The following is a 20,866-nucleotide window of genomic DNA, read 5'->3' as shown; positions in this document are numbered from 1 at the left end:
TTTTTACATCTTTCTGCTCTAGTCTTTGCTCTTGGTTTTCAATCCAAATCTTGCTGAAAACTAGCAAAATTAACCACGCCACAGGTTGAATGCTTGAATGCTCTTGAAATTCCTTCTGTCAAATTAATTAGTCCATTAATTTCTAATTCAGCCTTGTTCAAAGTCTCAAGGCATGGGAAACATGTAGACAAAATATCTGCCAGAATGTAACAGGACTAGCCTCTAGATCAATCCCCAAGGCAGGCCTCATGTCTACATGAAAACACTCTGTGTTTCTACTAGAGCATTTCTGGTCTTTTGAGCTCATATTAGAATTGTCTCTAAGCTCTGCTTACAGCATCCTAGGCTTTGGAAAGCTCATTTCTCCACATGTTTTCCAAATTTCTTCTGAACACCAATTTCAAAGGCTTATGAGTTATGTGCCCAGATTTCTTCACAGTAATGTTTCAATTCCTGATAACAATTTTCTTTGATAGCCAGATTTTCTCATTGCTGAAGTTAAGTACATAGAAGAATAACTTAAGATGGGGAAGGAGTTACTTTTGCTCGTGGATTTAGAGGATGCAGTCCACTGCTGGTGTCCCCATGTATGTGAGAAGAATATCATGACTGTGAGAGTAACTGCTGGAGGAACAACTTCATCTCATAGTGCATAGGAAGTAAAGACATAGGAAGCAACTGGCAACCAGATATACCTTCAAGGTCACACTTTTCTATAATTGAATTCCTCTATATAGGCCATATAACTCCTCAAGTTCTCACAACCTCTCAAAGTAGCATCACCTCTTGGGTGCTGGTGGCTTACACCTGTAATCCCAGCTATTTAAGAGGTTGAGCTTTGAGGATCACAGTTCAAAACAATCCCAAGAAGGAAAGTCCAGGGGACTCTTATCTCCAATTAACCACCAGAAAAAACAGAAGTGGTGTTGTGGCTCAAAAGAGGTAGAGTACTAACCTTGAGCAAAAACAAACAAACAAAACTCAGGGTCTTTTTTAGTGGTACATATTATCTTCACTTTTTTCTGTTGAGTTTTTGTATATGTTAGTCTTGGTTTGATTCTGTAATTACATAATCATCAGCAAGAGGATAAAAATAGTATCATCATCCTTAATGACCCAACTGGAAAGTTTGGCAGCAGAAAGGAGGTTTGAAGGTTATGTAGGGCTGGGAATTGAGAATAAGCTACACTTAAGTGACTCTTCAAGGCTATAAAGAGTCTATATTACCTCCAGAGGATTTTCTAATGGAGAGCTCACCCTTCTCAATCAGGGTATGTGATATATGATGAACCAGAATCAGATACTTACATATCTGTGCCTTCAGATAAGACAAGACTCAGAAAAGATGAACTAGTTCTAGGGAACTAGTCTGTATCTAATGCCGCATTCATCAACCTACTCAACAGTGGTTGGTTAAGGAATGAATGTCTTTCTCAATCCTGGCCAGTAAGAATCATGATCAATTTTATGGGTTTTAGCCTACTCAGTCGTGTGAGTCTTATGTTTAGAAGGACCCTATACTTGGTTTAATGCTCTTGCTATTGTTGCCTGAATATTTTTATTATGTTTTGAACAAGAGGCTCATATTTTTCTTTATAAATTACCTAGCCAGTCCTAATGAAATCGAAATACTGATGGTACTAAAAATAATATAATGAAGTATCTTCAAAAGGAGAACACAAGCTCAGTGCCAGTGGCTCATGCCTCTATTCCTAGCTACTCAAGAGCCTGAGATCTGAGGATCACAGTTCAAAGCTAGCCTGGGCAACAAAAGAGATTCTTATCTCCAATGAATCACATAAAAAGCTGAAAGTGGCACTGTGGCTCAAGTGATAGAGTGCTAGCTTTAAGCAAAAGGAGCTCAGGGACAGTGCACAGGCTCAGAGTTCAGGCCCCAGGACGGGGGTTGGGGGAATTCAAATTATGGTTTTGTTATGGAATTAAGTGGTGTTTGTGGTTGTAAAGAGGAAGACAAACAGAAGATAGGAAAGTCATTTCTCAAGAGTTGGGACATAGGATGAAAACTAGTACAAAGTGATTTTGCACTGTGGCTTTGCCACGTGATCTATGGTTATGTGGTTCTAAGTATGTGGTGTGTGTGGGGGGGTGTCATCGAGGTTGTTCTTGCAGAGCAAAGGAATAGAAAAATTGAAGTGAGATGTCATTGGAGAAATAAGGTAGACAGGCTACTTCAAAATTCCTTGGAAAAAAATGTGGACTCTTGGCTGAGCACACCAGACTTGATTTTCTTATGAAAAACAAATTAATACTTTCTTTTTTAATGTAACCCATTGTATATCCCATCTTTCCATATCAAGTGTCCCTATAGGACTCCAAGCCTTTGCCTAGGGTCTGAATTTCCCCTTTGGTAGGGAAAATATTTGGGACTAGCTACATAATTTGAGGGAACCACATAGAAAATGAACACATGAAAATTCTTCCTTGTTAATATATTTATTAATAATTTTCAGAAGCTAACCAAGAGTACTAGACTGAACTTGGGGCACTCCTAAGCTTGGGGGCCTTGCCTACCTGCTACAAAGTGAGTCCTGAAGGTTGTCTTTGTTTAATGGGAGCACTTCTTCTTCCCATAGGTCCCTCCTTTCAACTCTGGGAGGGCTTTTGGCTTCAGCCTACCTACAAGCCCAGGTTCTGAAGGGTTCTTTTGTGTTGTGGTATGGTATTGCAGTGTCAGAAAGCTAAGTAAATGTTGAGAATCAAGCCTTATATAGCATGTGGGAAACATTCAGGCAAGTTCCCAGATAGCCTTGTTCTAAAGCACAAAGCAAGGTGCTGACAGGCTTTCTGTGAGTTTCTTATTGAGAACTGAGGTCCCCAGCTGAGGGTGTGCAGGTGCTGGAGGCTGTGATTAGCATTGGCCAATTGCCTGGCCACATGTGCACAAGTATTTTGCAGCAGGACCATTCCTGTGTCCTGTCCTTGTTTAGGTTACTCATTTAGTAGACCAGAAAAGGCCTTATACGTACACAGCAGGGAAGCCATTTCTTCTGACAGATGAAGACTCTTCATAGGGTCAAGACCCTATGGACCCTTGGCTGCATCTCAAAATGCTAGAAGGTATCTGAAGGTCCATTGTTTTTGTGATGAGAGAAGAAAATACAGGGTTTTTTTTAAAATCTTCTTTTCTTTCATCAAAAATTGAAATTGAACTAACATGATTTTATCATCTCACTTTCAGATAGTTATCTAAAACAACTAAAGGTAGGATCTAGAAAAGTTATTAGCACTTAGATGTTGATTGCAACACTGTTCACAATAACTAAGAGATGCTGACCTTATAAATAAATGAGTACATAAAGAAATGTGATATGTATACACAATGGAATATTACTCAGCCTTAAACAAAGAAAATCCATAAGCCAATTAGTATAATGTCCTCTCATGACACATTGCTTTTTTTTTGCTGATATTCTTGTTTGTTTCTTTGCCCCAATTGTCTTGTTTTTGTGACTGACCTGTAGCAGGTGTTTTGCACATGTTTGCTGAATGAATGATTCAGCCAACCTGTCAAAGTGTGCCTGATTCTTTTTTTAAGCCAAGATTGATTTTTATGTTAACCTGTCTTTAAATAGTCTTACTGCTTGACTAACTTGTGTAAAAGAAAAGTAACGAAGAGCAGACAAAGTATGTGAAAGCCCATCCCTTTTCCCTACTTCCCAGTCCACTGGATAAATCATTCCTACTGAGGAAGAAACACAAACTGTATTCATAAGCTACCATTTCCATGGCTAAGCAGTAAGGTGACCATTTTCAGAGCTGAATCTTCTACTTAACTGCATGTAACTGCCAATAAGAGATGCCAGGGAAAAGTCAGCAGGGGGGAAAGACAATGGTACTCCCTTGTGTCTTTGCTTCCCTGAAACCCATGCCAGTAACTCACTAGAGTGCATGCAACCAGGAAATCTCATTCTGCCACGTTAGCAGGATGAGAAGCAGAGCCCTCAGATGGAAAGCTTCCCACAAACTCTGACCTGTGATAACACTTTCCCTGACATGAAGAAGGAAGAACAGTGAAATGGGTTTTCCATAAATTTAAACTTGTGTAGTTTGAAAGACCAGAATTTTAAGTTCTAAAAGAATAGATGACGAATCATATCAATAAAAATCTATGAAGCTCCAAAACCGAAGAATGACAAGTATACAGCCATGGTGTCTTTTCATTCATTTGAATAGTTTTCAATCAAATGGAGTCTTCCTTTTAAGTGTCAACCAACTTTATAGACCTCCTTCATGATAATCATGATAACCATAGTATCTTTTTGATTTGTGGATCAAGGAAATATGTATGTGTGCAAGGATGTGAGGAACTTTTTTTCAGAAAAAAATTTACTGCAATCTTCCCACTAGAAGAAAATGCTAGTTTACAGAATTTTTTTTTTTTTTTTTTTTTTTTTTTGCAAGTCCTGGGGCTTGGACTCAAGGCCTGAGCACTGTCCCTGGCTTCTTTTTGCTCAAGGCTAGCACTCTGCCACTTGAGTCACAGCGCCACTTCTGGCCATTTTCTGTGTATGTGGTGCTGGGGAATCAAACCCAGGGCCTCATGTATATGAAGCAGGCACTCTTGCCACTAGGCCATATCCCCAGCCCTAGTTTACAGAATTTTTAAATGATATGAATTCCAGTATAATCCTCTTCTCCTTTTACAACCATATGAAGATTGGGCAAGCTACTGCTTCCAGTCTTTGCAGAAGAAATGGTGCAAACACATCATCTTTCTGTTCTGATTTGGTGCTGCTGAGTTACCAAAGTCACAGAAAGGAAGCAGAATCATAAAAGAACAGTTAGGAATTTCTTCCTAATGATCCACTTGTGTCTTTCCCCCATCTGTAGGGATTCTTGTTTGCTTGATTACATTCCAGTTTTATTGTTTTTTTGCTTTTAACAGAGTTTGAACTCGGGGATTTCTACATGCTTGTCAGCTTGCTCATTTTCACAGCTCATGTTCTTCCACGTGAGCCTTACATCTAGCCCAATTTTGGCTTGTTATTTTGAAGCTATAGTTTGGACTTTTCTGTCCTGGATGGTCTGGAACTGTTATCCTCTGGATCTCGACCTTTTGAGTAGTTAGGATTACAGAAGAAAGACACCAGCTCCCTTCTAGAATTCCATTTTGTTTGCCAACCATGGGAAAATGGTGAACCAAGGCAGATTGAAAAGAGATGGTATTGAAATTTCATGTCAAGATCAGTTTTCATGTCTTCTGTATATAAGATTCACCAGTCCATTTAATCTCTTATTTATTTTAAACTCACATAGAATATTATTTAGGGCAAAAGAATGAATTTACAATACTCTGAATATATCTTATCTAGGAATGAAAATTCCTCCTAGAAAATGAGAGGAAAATATATTAGATACTCCTTGTCAAGACTGTGTGTTTTTTAATATGTGTTACTAGACAGATGTCTTTATCTCATTCTTTTTTTTTAAACTGGTCTGGGGGCTTAAATTCTGGTCCTGGGCACTGACCCTGAGTTTCTTGTGCTCAAGGCTAGCACTCTACAACTTGAAACACAGCTTTACTTGCAGATTTTTGAGTAGTTTATTGGTGATAAGAGTCTCAAGGACTTTCTTGCTTGGACTAGCTTCGAACCGGAATCCTCAGAGCTCTGCCTCCTGAGTAGCTAGGATTACAGGCATTAGCCCCTGGCTCCTGGCACTAATTCTTAATTTTGATCTATGGGAAGTTCTGAAAACTGCCCTTAGAGTTAATGATTGATGCCCCCAAAAGACAAAGAAATGCTGATTTTGTTGACTTTGTTTTTACTCTGTTTCCAATGGAAGATAAGTAGTTGGCAACCTAAATTTTAAACAAATGTTGGTGATCTTATACTAGACCGTATGACCACATGTTGCTTAGTTCTCTTGGTGTTTAAGAGATCTGGATACTAATTAATGATAATAATGATAAGGCTACTTAAAGTAAGATAAGACTTGCTGTAACAATAGCTATTGTTAATTCTCTTTGAAATGCCATTCTCAGACATGCCCTTCCACTTTTGTAAGATTTACTTGTTATCCGCTCCCCACAGAGAAGGGCAGTTATATCAAACAATCCAGGACAAAATCCAGATCGTTTCTCAGCTGATAGGAATTTGTATACATCTCTTGTTGTGGGGAAATTTTCCAAAATGTTAACCTCAGGGGCCCTCAGCACACATTTAAAAGGGTTGTTTCCCCAGATTGCAACATGTGCTACATAAATCATCTCACAAGCCTGACTGGTGTCTTGACTCCACACCCAAAGGCTAAAACCCAAATTCAAGTGTTCTTCTTTGGTTTTGTCCCTTACTATTTCTTTTCGGTTTTCAGTTCTTTTTTTAAATATCTCTTTTCCTCTCTCCTTATTTCTATCCTGCTGAAATCAAGTGTTGGGAAGAGGTGTAAGGTTTTGTTTCAGGCAGAAAGGAATCATGAGCCAGCATGTGTTCAAAAAGACTACTGTGCCTTTAACAAAGATGGAACATTCAGGGGGTGTTATTGTCAAAAGGAGAGTAATTTAAGTCAGAAATGAAATTGGCATCATGTAGTAATTAATTGTCATGAAGAGAATTCATAATTTCTAGGTTTCCTGGTTTGGAAAACAGAAGATGGCAGTAGTCACCTCATAAAGTAGTCCATAGTGGAGGGAAGAGAGATCTGGAAGGAAAGAAGAAAATGAGAGTTAAGAGAAGCTTCATGGAGATTCTTGATGGTTGGAGAGACCAGAGCATGGTCCTAACTATTGATTTTTCTATAGAGGGGTATTCGATTAAGCTATTTATATCATACAAACACTGTTAACTATTAGTGAAGGATAAAATAACAGTTATTAGGTACTTTCCCTTGCTACCATCAATTACTATTGATAATATCAATTAAGTTTCTCAACAACTCTCTGAGGTTAGTACTCTCCCTCTCACTGTCTTGCATTTCCACTCTGCAGCCACGTTAATTCAGAGGCAGCAAGGTCAATTAAGTTCCTCAAGTCATGCACTGATGGGTGGAGAAAGGCCACATCATAAACCAATCTGTTTAGTTCAAGAAACTTTCCTTCTTTCCGTTTCTAATTTTTGCACTTCTCCTGAAAGTGACATGTTTAGATAAAAGCAATTTAGCTTAAAATTTGAAAAATCGGAAGTCCTAGCTAATTGAGGTTGGGCCACACTCAGTTTTGGAAGCCCAGGGCCAAATTACAAGGAGCCAGAGAGCTGCGAATTCACTTTGGAGCCCCTTGTAAACTTGCAAAATACATCTAATCAGAAAAAAATGCAAGGATTGGCAGAATTTCAAGACCCTGCCCTGCCGAGTTTAAAACCCTGACTGTTGTCAGGTGTGAGCTGCTATTTGTCATATATTCCCTGGCTTTAGACAGAGGCCTTGATGTGAGGGCCCTGGCCAGCCAGGCTTTCATTGAAGAAAAGCAGTGTTAGTTATTCCCAGTATTAACTCCACTCATGCCTGTATCAGAGCCAGGTCAAACATGTACACATGGCTTTTTTCTACATTCATTTTGAATCTCTATTTAGCCATTCTCTTGAAATATTAAAGCTCTAGTTATTGTGGGATGGAGTCCTACTACTAAAATGTATCAGAACAAGAAAGAAAAATCTGCCACCTACTTCAAGTTTTAATTTACTTTGGTAATTTATTTTATTCTGATGACACAATCAGTTTTCACTCCTATTTTATTCAAGGCAAAACAAATCGATCAAAAACAATAAAGTAAAGCTTGTATAGGACTAAAAACTGTTCAAGAATACAAGTGTTCTGCAGTTATATTCTCAACTATTAGCTTGCAGGTAAGGGTCCCACATATAGGATCCATTCCCCAAGACAGGATATACTGAAAGTTCAGGTATTTATTTATCTCATGTAAATTCCACATATAATTCTAGACTGCAGGTAAATTCCTCATAAACCAATTAAGGTTTAACATGCAAAGGCAGGGTTTTTTTTAAAGTATTTTAATTGCAAAGTAGTAAATCAAGACTTTCTTCCTAGTTTGGTTATGATGTCAAAGCTCATTTTCTATGAAAGCATCTATAGGACTTCCTGTTCCCACCCCATTTTACAAAAAGAACATAGTTCTACCAGAATTCTTATTCTGAAATACAACAGAATAGATACTATAACAGGCCACTCCTAAAAGCAGAAGAGAACCTGATGCTAAAACAAATTACTTCAATACATTACTGGGCTTCCTAGAATGTAAAGAAATAGACGAGAGAAAGGGGGGGTGGCTGAAATTCCATAAGAAGAAGTGAGCAATAACTGACATAAAAAAAGAAGAAAATGATGGTATAAGTGATATAATGGCATCTGTGATAACACATATAATGAATATAATCCAATGCACAAACCAAAAGGAAAGTCAGAAGAAAAAGATTAGAAAAGAGAAGATCAAGCTTTACCTGTATAGTTAAACATAGAAGATGAAGAATACTTTAACTAATAACAAGCAATGAAGACACATTCACCTTCACTTCTTCCTGGAACATTATCCACAGTAGAATTTTCTCTTTCTTTTATATTTAAAGTTGTGTGCTACTAGGGATAATGAACGAGAAAGGAAATGAGAAGAATTTGGACAAGAGATGGCTACATGTTCTTGTCCTAGTAGAGTTGGAAAAAATATCCTGAATCATAATCCAGCAGTGGCAAGTATCGATACATTAAGCCACTAGACCCCTAAGTAGTGAATTTCTGACCTCCTTAATTATGTGTTATTTCCTAGTTTTTGATTTCTCACTCATTATTCCTTTCTTTTCTCTCTTTACTTATTTCTATAAATAACTATAATATTTCAATTTTGTTGCCTTTTGACCTATCAGTCTACCAGTTTTGCCTTCTACTTAACCAGGATAAAAATATCTCAACTCTGGATACATTCTATAATCAACTTTGTCCAACATTATACCTAAGTAATTAGGTCTGATAGAGTTGGTCATTAAGCACAGTCGTTTGGTCTCCAAAAATCTCTGATGGCTAAATGCAAATGAGTTGCTTAGCATCCTACTATATTTCTCAGCCTTTTCAAACAACAGTCCATCTTCCCACTTTTTATTTCCTCAATATGCCTTTCTTAGAATAAATTATAGCTGCTTCTTTGAACAATTCCTTCTCCTCAACATTTAAACTTTACACTCTTCCTCATCTTCCTTGTGTGTGTGTATGAGTTTCTGCTGGTCCTGAGGCTTGAACTTGGGACCTGGATGGTGTCCTTAAGCTTTCTTGCTCAAGGATAACACCCTACCATTTGATACAACACTCTACTTCTGGCTTTTTGGTGCCTAGTTGTAGATAAATCTCTCATAGACCATCCTGCCTGAGCTGCCTTTGCACCACAGTCCTCATATTTCAGCATCTTGAACACTAGAATTACAAATGTATGCTGCCAGCGCCCAACTATTTCCTATCTAAAAAACCAACATCAGCAACCTCATTCTTTCTCCACTTTACTTATGCATTGCTCTGAAACCCTTCAGAAACAAAGTTATCACTATTTTCCCAATTTCCCATGAATGTCACTGTGATCTAATTGCCTTCTTAGTCTAGTTACCAGTGGCTTACTTAGTGCCATATTTTAAATCTAATTTTATTAACCTCATAAATAATTATTCTATCCCATAAGTTATAGTAAAATATAATAATTATTTGTATTGCTGCTCAAACACACTCAACTCTGACCATTACTTCAGATCTAGGTCCTAGATTCTTTTGGCAAGGCTTCATCTTTCATATGTAATTTCTTACTTTCTGGCATTGCAGGGTGTTCCAAACTCACCTTGGAACAAATTAGTTTAATTTTCTTCCTGTATTAGTCTACATTCTCAAGAGAAACAGAATCAATAGGAGATATATATATGTATATATATGTATATATATATATATCGTTTAGTTTATTAGAAGGAATTGGCTTACACAGTTATGGAGGCTCATAAGCCCTAAGATCTGCTTTTTGGCAAGCTGAAGACCCAGGAGAGCTGATAGTGCAAGTTCCAGTCTTTGTCTGAAGATTAGAGAACTAGGAAAATCAATGGTGTGTGTTCCAATTGGAGTCAAAGGACAAAGACAAAAGAATGATGTCCCAGATAAAAGATGGGCACGGAGAATTCTTCCTTACTCAGCCTTCCCTTCTCTTTGGGCCTTCAGTGGATTGGGTGGGACCACCCACAGTGGTGAGACACTTAGTTTTACTCAGACTACTGATTCCATTGTTAATCCCATGTAGAAACACTCACCGAGACACACTAAAGAAAGTGTTTAAACAAATGTCTGGGCATACTCTGATGAGTTTCAAGTTAACAGAAAAATGACCGCCAATATTGCCCTCACCCTGGAAACAGCTCCATCTCCAAGGAGCTCTGGATTCCTTCAGTGGAAAATGTATTTTGAAACTATGATCTGTTATTCATTGCCACTTGAGTGCCATTGCTTTCAGGCCTCCTCAGTGAAGCAGCCACAAAATGCACATGTCTATATGACCCCCTCCCATGCATACAGCTATATTTATTTTCATACTAATTATCACTGTGTATCCACTTTAAAACATATTTCTTATTGGTACCTCTGACTCGAGTGCATCACCATAGGGTTTATATTCTAGCTCCATTCCCTTGTTTATGATGTCTTTCTCCAAAAGTAAAACAAATCTAGCCCTCATTATCTACAATATAGTTATTTATCTTGTAAACTCACACCTACACACAGGCAATTTATTTATCTTGTAAACTCACACATACACACAGGCAATTTCAGGACTTGAAACAATGTCAGGCATAGTACTGATTAGAGTACAATATTGTTGTGGGGTCTTTTCATCCTGAGCCTTATACACTCTAGTCCAAACAGGGTTTTCTAAAGTTATCCAGGTTTGTTTTTTCTTTATTTCCACCTCTCTTCCTTTCAGTGTGTTAGTGTTATTCATTTGTAATACAAATTTGTGACTTTTCTTTTCCTTTGGTGTTCTTCCATATTCTAGTTGCTTTTAAAAATTCACAAACACAAAAAAAAATCACCTTTGATTTGTAGCCTTTCAGGGTCTTTGTTAAGGAAGTTCTGTCCTGTGCCAAGGAGCCCAAGTGTTTCTCCTACTCCTTCCTTTAGTGTCTTCAGGGTGCCTGTTTTGATTTCAAGGTCTTTAATCCATTTGGAATTGATTTTGGTGCAGGGTGATATATAAGGATCTAGTTTTAGTTTGTTGCATGTGTTGAGCCAGTTTTGCCAGCACCACTTGTTAAAGAGGCTATCTTTCTTCCATACTATTGTTTTAGCTCCTTTATCAAAGATTAAGTAGGCATAGTTCTGTGGGTTTAATTCTGGGTCTTCAATTCTGTTCCATTGGTCTTCAGGCCTGTTCCGGTGCCAATACCAAGCTGTTTTTATTACTATAGCTTTATAATACAGCTTGAAGTTGGGTATTGTAATTCCTCCAGCACTGTTCTTTCTGCTTAGGAGTGTTTTTGCTATTCTAGGTCTTTTGTTGTTCCATATGAATTTCTGGATTGCTTCCTCTATTTCATTAAAGAATGGTGTTGGGATATTAATGGGTATTGCATTGAATTTGTAGATAGCCTTTGGCAATATTGCCATTTTGATTACATTAATCCTCCCAATCCAGGAGCATGGGAGGTTTTTCCATTTTCTTAGTTCTGACTTAATTTCATTTTTCAAGCTTTTAAAGTTCTCTTCAAAGAGGTCTTTCACTTCTTTGGTTAAGGTTATTCCTAGGTATTTTATGTTTTTGGGGGCTATTGCAAAAGGAGTTGCTTTCCTGATTTCAGCCTCGGTCTTCGGGTTGTTAGCATAGAGAAAGGCCGTTGATTTTTGAAGGTTTATTTTATATCCTGCAACTTTGCCAAAGTTTTGTATCAGCTCTAGTAGCTTGGGGGTAGAGTCTATGGGATTCTTTAGGTATAGGATCATGTCATCTGCGAAGAGAGAAAGTTTAACTTCATCTTTTCCTATTTGGATCCCCTTTATATTCTCTTCTTGCCTAATTGCTCTGGCTAGGAATTCTAGTACTATGTTGAAGAGCAGGGGAGAGAGTGGACATCCCTGCCTTGTTCCTGATTTTAAAGGGAATGGCTTTAGTTTTTCACCATTTAGAGTTATGCTTGCTGTTGGTTTGTCATAAACTGCCTTGATTATATTCAGGAATGTTCCCTGGAATCCCAGTTTTTCCAGGGCTTTTAGCATAAATGGGTGCTGGATTTTATCGAACGCTTATTCCGCATCCAGCGATAAAACCATGTGGTTCTTTACCTTGCTCCGGTTGAGGCTACAAATCAAAGAAAGGTTGGACAAATGGGACTGCATCAAACTCCAGAGCTTCTGCACGGCAAAGGACATAGCTCTCAAGATAAACAGAAAGCCCACAGCCTGGGAGAAGATCTTTACCGGACATTCAACAGACAAAGGCCTCATCTCTAAAATATATGCAGAACTAAAAAAATTACCTTCTTCCAAAACAAAACTGCAAAGAACCAATAGCCCCCTCATCAAGTGGGCTAAAGACTTACAAAGAAACTTCTCTGATGAGGAAATGAGAATGGCCAATAGACATATGAAAAAATGCTCTACATCACTGGCCATAAAGGAAATGCAAATCAAAACAACATTGAGATTCCATCTCACCCCAGCAAGAATGTCATATATCAAGAAAACTAATAATAACAATTGTTGGAGGGGATGTGGCCAAAAGGGAACCCTACTTCATTGTTGGTGGGAATGTAAACTGGTTCAGCCACTCTGGCAAGCAGTATGGAGATTCCTCAGAAGGCTCAATATAGAACTCCCCTATGACCCAGCAGCCCCACTTTTGGGTATCTATCCAAAAGCCCACAAACAAAATCACAGTAATGCCACCAGCACAACAATGTTCATCGCAGCACAATTTGTCATAGCGAGAAGCTGGAACCAACCCAGATGCCCCTCCATAGATGAATGGATCAGGAAAATGTGGTACATTTACACAATGGAATTTTATGCCTCTATCAGAAAGAATGACATTGTTCCATTTGTAAGGAAATGGAAGGACTTGGAAAAAGTTATACTAAGTGAAGTGAGCCAGACCCAAAGAAACATGGACTCTATGGCCTCCCTTATTGGGAATAATTAGTACAGGTTTAGGCAAGCCATAGCAGAGCATCACAAGGCCCAATAGCTATACCCTTAGAAACACATAAGATGATGCTAAGTGAAATGAACTCCATGTTATGGAAACAAGTGATATATCACAGTTGTAACTACTTTCAACGTCCTATGTGTATGTGTAGTTTCTATTATTGATAATGTTTTGTATCACCTTCCTATGTTTGTACCTACACTATCTCTGTAATCTTATCTGAGTATATTGGAAACCGTGTTTATTGGTATTGGAAGTAGGAAATTCAAAGGGAATACCAAATTCGTGAGACACAGGGTAAAAAAAGAGAAATAACTACAAAAGCAATACTTGCAAAACTGTTTGGTGTAAGTGAACTGAACACCTGGGGGGGGGAGGGAAAGGGGGAAGGGAGGGGGGCATGAGGGACAAGGCAACAAACAGTACAAGAAATGTATCCAATGCCCAATGTATGATACTGTAACCTCTCTGTACGTCAGTTTGATAATAAAAATTTGAGAAAAAAAATAATAAAATAAATAAATAAATTAATTAATTAATTAATTTAAAAAATCACCTTTTTGAGGGGTAAAATTTGTATAGATTTTGAAAAAATGCATAGAATCCTGACAATATTTCTTTGTTTTGCATTTTAATTGTTATTGTCAAGGTGTTGTACAGAGGGGTTACAGTTATACAAGTCAGGTAAAGAATACATTTCTTTTTGAGCAATATCACCTCTTCCCTGGTTCTCTCCCAGTTTTTCTCTCCCATCCCCACCCACTAGTTGTTTAGTTCATTTTCCACATAGTTCCTAGTGAGTATCACTGCTGCATTTATTCACCTTTTTCACTCCATTTCTGTGCCTCTCCTTAGCCTTCCCAAAGAGAGATAAACTATATTTCTGCCACCATAGTTTTAACAAAGCTGCTCACCTTGAAATAGTCTGCACATGCTACCCATGTGTGAGTACTCTCACTTCTAATTCATAATAACTATTAATTTATTTTCTTTTATTGAGATGTCCTATAAAGGGAGTTATAATATATGTAGCCTTTTGAGTCTGGTTCCTATCATCTAGAAAAATACAATTCCCCCATATTTTTTTACTTACTTTTATTGTTGAGTAATATTTTTCCTCCATTTTTTTCTTTATTGTCAAAGTGAAGTGCAGAGGTGTTACAGTTTCATATGTAAGGCAGTGAGTACATTTCTTGTTCAACTTGTTACCTCCCTCATTTTTCCCCCGCCTTCCCCTCCCCCACTCCCTCTCCCCCCATAAGTTGTACAGTTGGTGTACACTAAATGGTTTTGCAAGTATTGCTTTTGGAATGGATTGTCTTTTATCCTTTGTTTCTTGATTTTGGTATTCCCTTTCCCTTCCCTAGTTCCAATATACGTATATACAGAATCCAGGGTAATAAGATGAGAAACAGTGACAGTGGGGGTAAAACCACAGGAAGGGAATACTAGAGAAAAAAAAAGGGTACAGTTTCACATGGCATCTTGAAAATAATTACAACAATGATATAATACTTGTTTCTATAAGGTGGAGTTCATTTCACTTAGCATCATCTTATGTGTTCATAAGAGCATAGCTATTGGGCTATTGTGATCTTCTGCTATGACTAGCCTAAGCATGTACTAATTGTTCCCTATGAGGGACACTATAGAGTCCATGTTTCTTTGGGTCTGGCTCACTTCACTTAGTACATTTTTACCAGACTGTTGTATTTGTCTATGGAAACACTGGGGTTCTTCTTAGTTTCAAGTAACAGCTTAAAAGCTACTAAAGCATTCTCACACACATTTTTGTCTAATCATATATTCAAATACTTGAATTTCAACTAGTTGAATTTCTGAGTCTTATGAAAACTTGATTATAAGTTTTACAAAAATTGTTCAACTTTTCTTCACAGCATCTATATCATTTTGCCTTCCCTCTACCAAGAGTTCCAGTTTCAGTGCCTTGTTTTGTCTGTGACCTAGACATTTTAATTGGTGTAGAGTGATATCTCCTTCTGGCTTTAATTTTTTTCTTTCAAAGACTTTCCCATACTGTTTACATGCTGTTCAGATTCTATATCTCTTTTTCTGGTGATGTCTAAGTTTCGATTAAAATGAATAATTTTATTTTATTATTGTAAACTTAGTATTTTATGCATTTTTGACATAAATATTTGTGCAATAAATAATTTCATTCTTCATTTTAGTTGAGCCGTCAGTGATATTTGATGCCATTGAACATGTCTTCTTTCTTAAAATATTTTCCTTCTTTTTCTCTATTTCTGACTTTCCATCACTGTTGTCTCAGACTGTTAAAAAGAAGTTGACTTTGACTATAAAGAGGAAAGTACAAACATAATGAAGAGATGATTTTTGAAAAGTATAAATAAGGCAAGTGAACGTTTTTAAGGATGAAACATACAATAATTAAAATATAAAGAAAAGAACCTAGAGGGATTAATGATAGAATAGACATTACAGAAGACAAAAACAACAATGAAATTTAAGATACAATAATACAATCTGCCAAATAAAGACCCGAGAAAAAGATTTTTAAAAACCTCTTACCAGTAATGTTAAGGAAATATTAATTAATCTAATACATGTATAATTGGAGTTCCAATGAAAGTTTGTAGTGGAGAGAAGGATATGTTTGAAGATCTAATACTAAAAGTGACATTGAAAAGCCAGACACCAGTGGCTCATTTTTGTAATCCTTGCTACTCAGAAGGCTGACATCTGAGTATAGTGGTTCAAAGCCAGCCCAGGCAAGAAAGTCTAGAAGACTCTATCTCCAATAGACTACCTGCCCCCCGCAAGCCATAAGTGGAGCTGTGGCTCAAGTGGTAGATTGCTAACCTTGAGCAAATGATGCTTAGGGACAGTGCCCAGGCTGTCTCTGTGTTCAACCCCAGGACTGGCACCAATAAGAGTTTTATAAATATGACCAAAACTATACATTGACAGATCCAAAGAAGCTTGATGACTCCTAAGCAAAATAAACTTGAATAAAGTCACATTGCAGAACATCATGATCAAATATTAAAAATACATTACAAAAGTAGAAAAATTGTATTTTCATAAAAATAAACAGAACTAGATGAAGCCTATCCAGACAGATAAATCCTCTTGGATTTATCACCAATTAACTCACAAAATCCACAATAGGAGGAAGTTGTAGAGCACCAGCTGTAAGTGAAAAAAGACTGAGTGAAAAGGGCCCTGAGTTTTACCAGAGAGAAACAGTGAGAGAGCAAGAGAGAGAGAGAGAGAGAGAGAGAGAGAGAGAGAGAGAGAGAGAGAGAGAGAGAGATCTTAAATTGTATTATTTAAATTGCATTATTTAAGTAAAGAAACTAGGCCTTAAAATTGTATACTATCTGGTTCCATCAATACGATATTCTAGAAAAACAAACATACATGACAAGCCAGCTGCCAGTGGCTCATACCTGTAATACTAGCTACTCAGGAGGCTGAGATCTGAAATCACAGTTCCGAGTCAGACCTGGCAGGAAATTCCATTACACTCATCTCCAAACAAACAAACAAACAAACAAACAAAAAACTACTCAGAGAAAGGCCCAAGTGATGTTGTGGTTCAAGTGGTAGAGTGCTAGCCTTAAGCACAAAAAGGCTTAGGTTCAGCACCAAGGACCAGAAAACAAAACAACAACAACAAAAAACATGCATTTCAGTGGTTGTCAGTGGTCTAAAGTAAGTTACAGAATTGATTCCAGTGGGCCAAAAGGAAATTCACAAGGTTATCAACATTTCCTATAATTTTACTGTTCTGTCAGTGGCTGCACACCTTTGTGAACATGAACTGTCCTAATCTACCCCCAAATTGGCAAATATTATTGATTATAAAATATACTTTTATTCAGCTAATAAATTGTCAAAAATGGAGCAATTTTTGAAGATTTCAGAGAAAATGCAACAATAGCAAACTCAACTTTCAGAAAATAAAATATTCCCATCCATCCCTGGATAACCAGGTAAAGAGATAGTACGCAGAGTCAAAAGCAAAGACTTCTTTGCTTTTGATCTATTTGTAGATAGAATTATTGATAAATTTTCCATTCTTAAATAATTTTAAGTTCTGTTGTGAACCAGAGTAAAACTGAGAAGGCCTAAAGTTTTATGACATAAGATTTGTAAAATTTTGAAGTGTCATAGAAAAAAACTTAACAAGTTTTTCTGAAAGAAAATGTTTTCCAAAACATTAGGGTTTTTTTTGTTCTTTTTTTCAATTTTCCTTTGTAAAGACAAAAAGGTGATGATTATGAAAAAGTCATTTCAATACTTTAAAAACTAGAATAAAAATGTTTCTGTATTTAGTAGAGGTTTGTCTGAATTTTTCAGATAGCACCATATTTGTAGAGCAAATATTTCTCAAATAACATTACCATCTCTTGAAAAGAGAAATTAAAGATTCCAGTGATTAAATTGATATACCAGAAAATTCAGTTTGAAGAAGTTTGGGGACAATTTTATGAAAAATGCTAAAATGTGTAGATCTCTATTGGAACAAGAAGCTCATGATATTTATAAAAGTATCAGTGATTTTTGTAGAGTGACAGAGCCACAAAATGGACAAACATATCCCCAATTCTGCTTATGTCATTTTCTATTGTTCAGATTATCAGTATAAAAAATTACCATGCTTCCATATAAATGATTTATGCAACTCTTATTTCCTAATGAAACTTATTTGTCGAAATAAATTTTGAATGGCACAATAAAAATAATTTTAGATAGGCACTGGTGGTACACATCTGTAATTCTAGCTACTCAGAAAGCTGAGATGAGAGATTCAAGGTTCAAAGCCAGCCAGGGCAATCATATCTCAGAGACCCTTCTCTCCAATAAACCAACAGAAAGCCTAAAGTGGAGATGTGCCTCACGTGGTAGAGCAACAGTGTTGAATGAAAAAAGCCCAATAAATGTGTAAGTTCTAAAGTTCAAGCCCCAGTACCAACACACTCACTCACTCACACACACACACACACATACTGATCAATAAATAAATATAGTTGTTATTTTAGCCTTATTTTACCTCATGATTACATCAGTTTGGATGAAAAGATTCCCTGATAATTGTATTTATGCACCAATTTAATGCATTTTGTGATATTTTGGAGTTTTACAAATGTATCCATTTAGCTTTAATGATGTACCTGTGAAAAATATTAAGAAGCTAAATCCAGCCTCTCAGATGATCTCTGAAGCCGAAGAGGACAGGAAGTGGTGTAAGTCAGTGCCATCTCCTTTTCCTTGGGAACATGATGTGTAATGATGAAAACAGTCTCATTCAAATGGCACCAATGTCAAAAAGAAAAAGAAAAAAGTCTGAGGAGAGACTCCAAGGCTTCCAAAATGGTGACGGAATAGGAGGTTTGGAGGGTTAAAAGAATTTCAAACTGACATAGGGCTTTGATGGAAGGGGAAAAAACCCTTTTGATCAAGAAGTTATTTCTAGTTCAGAGCCCTGCAGAATCAACAATAACTTATTTTCCAAATTGTCCATTACCAACATCAATCAGGGTTTTCCTGAAGCAAGATCCCGTCCACACTTGTAAAACTATAGGTATATGGTTCTCACCTGTAGCTTTTGATGGTTTGCCTTCCAGTGTCCAGCGCATGCATTTATCCTAGGTTTATTCTTTGCTTCAGTCTTGCCAGATAAAACAAACATGCAGACTTATGAAGGGTGAACAGTCTTTTTTTTAAGCGCTGAAAAGTGGGAAGATTTACATGGTGGGAAATTGAATAAGGATAAAGGATATGACTGAAGAGGGAGCATGCACATCCAGTTTTAATGGAAAACTCTCTTTTGCCAGTTTTATTGCCATAGGAGAGTAACTCAGTGGTGGCTCATTACTAATATTTTACTTTATGAATAGCAACTCCTGAGAACTCCAGTAGTAAAACTTGGTTCATTTCTCTTATGTGCTAATGGTGTTATTATTCCCATGCCAATAGATATGATTTTCTTGCACATCTGTTTCTGAAAGGAAAAAAAACCCAAATCCTATACATCATCTAAAATTATGACTCATAAATTATGGGATTTATGTTAGTCACATATAGCAGTCTGTGTTATACCTATTTTCATTTTAATTATTCTTTTATGAATAGAGATAATACACTATTAATGTCAAATATTTCCATTGTTTTTATAGACTCTGGGAGAGGTCATGATGAATTTAAAGTTTTGGATGCTTTCTGAGTCAGTAACTCACTCATTTTGATAAAAGCTAATCTCCTAACATTTAACCTCAACTTAGCAGAATATTTTATATAACTTTCCTCCAAAAAATTCTCAGCTATTTAGAGGCTTCTCCTGTTACATGCATGAACAAATTTTACAGGATCATTATGATTTTTAAATTATTACTATCGATTAAAAATGTCTGTTTTTGTCATTTTGGAGGCATAGCTATATTTACTTTCGTATAGCCAAAAGGTCTTTTCTTGCAGAAGCACAAAGAATACTTGAAAATAAAAGTCCTTTGTTGTTCTAGACATATAATGTCATTTACAAGTGAACATTTGCTACACTAAATATCATAAGCTAAAAAATATTTAACAATGATTTGTGAAACTCAAGTATTCACTTGATGATGTAGACTTGTGTAAGAGGATAATGATGTGATCTGGGGAAATTGAGAACTTAGAAAAGAACTAGCAAGTCCAACTTAATTGTCAAAGTTGAGAAGCAGGTGGCCCTATGCTAGAGAGTAAGCTGTGATTCATTTCCATGGCTTTCCTGAGCTTTTCTCAGTAGCATCTCATTTTGATCCCATCACTTCTTTTAGTTTAGATATTGTCAATTAGATATAAAATTGGTCTTCCTGCCACTCTGCTCATCATCTTTTAGTCCATCACCCATAATCTCTTCATAAAGATCTTTAAAAAATATATCTACCTCTTCTCCTTACAATGGCCTCACATTTTCTACAGGTTGAAGTCCAAGATTCATTGGTGTTATTCAAGACTCAGTGTTAATTAGCCTTACCACAAAAGTCTGTCAGAATTCTAGACTCATACTCATTTTTTTCTTCTGTTTGCACATAATAATTAACTTGCTCAAATTTACTACAGAAGCATTGGCTTCTGTGCATCTGCATCTACTGTTTTCTCTTCCAGAGATATCATAGCATCACCTTCTCCTTCTATTTCATGTTGAGTAACTTCTGCTTGCCCTTCAGATATTTGATCTTCCACAATTTTGTCATTGTCACAAATATGTGTTCTACTTACTCATCTTCAAAGAGCCCATAATCCTTTCATACACACAATTGTCAGTGTTAACTGATAGAGCAGTCCCAACCTGACCGTGCATTTCTTGGTGGAAAAAATATAACACCACATTTACTTTAACAAGTGTTTGCAAACTTGTTGACAAAATTGCAATTATCTGGGTCAAATGAAAGATTGAGATTCTCTGACATTCAGAATAATGATCATAGCAAGTAAAGTCATGGTCAAGGTCAGAAAGACTTGTTGACAAAGAAAATGGACAGTGACTTTCTTTCCCTAAAGTGACGGTCATTCTTTTGTGAAGCAATATGGTAAAGAAAGATCAATCACATAGTTCGACAGTTGAAAGGGTTTTAAGCCAATCCTTGATGTTAGGCAGAAATAAAATCCATGTAAAGCTTGAAAATATGGTACGGAGGGATGGAGGGAGAGTGGAATGTATAGTCCAATTATCATACTTTTCTATCCAGTCCAGTGTATAAACACTTG

General features: G+C 36.8%; 1 protein-coding gene across 1 annotated transcript in view; it reads left to right on the top strand.

Moving 5' to 3' along the window:
- Hdac9 (histone deacetylase 9) overlaps nucleotides 1-20,866 on the top strand; it is an 805,515-nt gene that overhangs the window by 773,790 nt on the left and 10,859 nt on the right. The window lies entirely within an intron of this gene.

This window comes from Perognathus longimembris, chromosome 2 (assembly GCF_023159225.1).
Source record: "Perognathus longimembris pacificus isolate PPM17 chromosome 2, ASM2315922v1, whole genome shotgun sequence".
Taxonomy (NCBI): domain Eukaryota; kingdom Metazoa; phylum Chordata; class Mammalia; order Rodentia; family Heteromyidae; genus Perognathus; species Perognathus longimembris.
The sequence above is the reverse complement of the archived record's forward strand: the minus strand, read 5'-3'. Positions and strand labels throughout refer to the sequence as shown.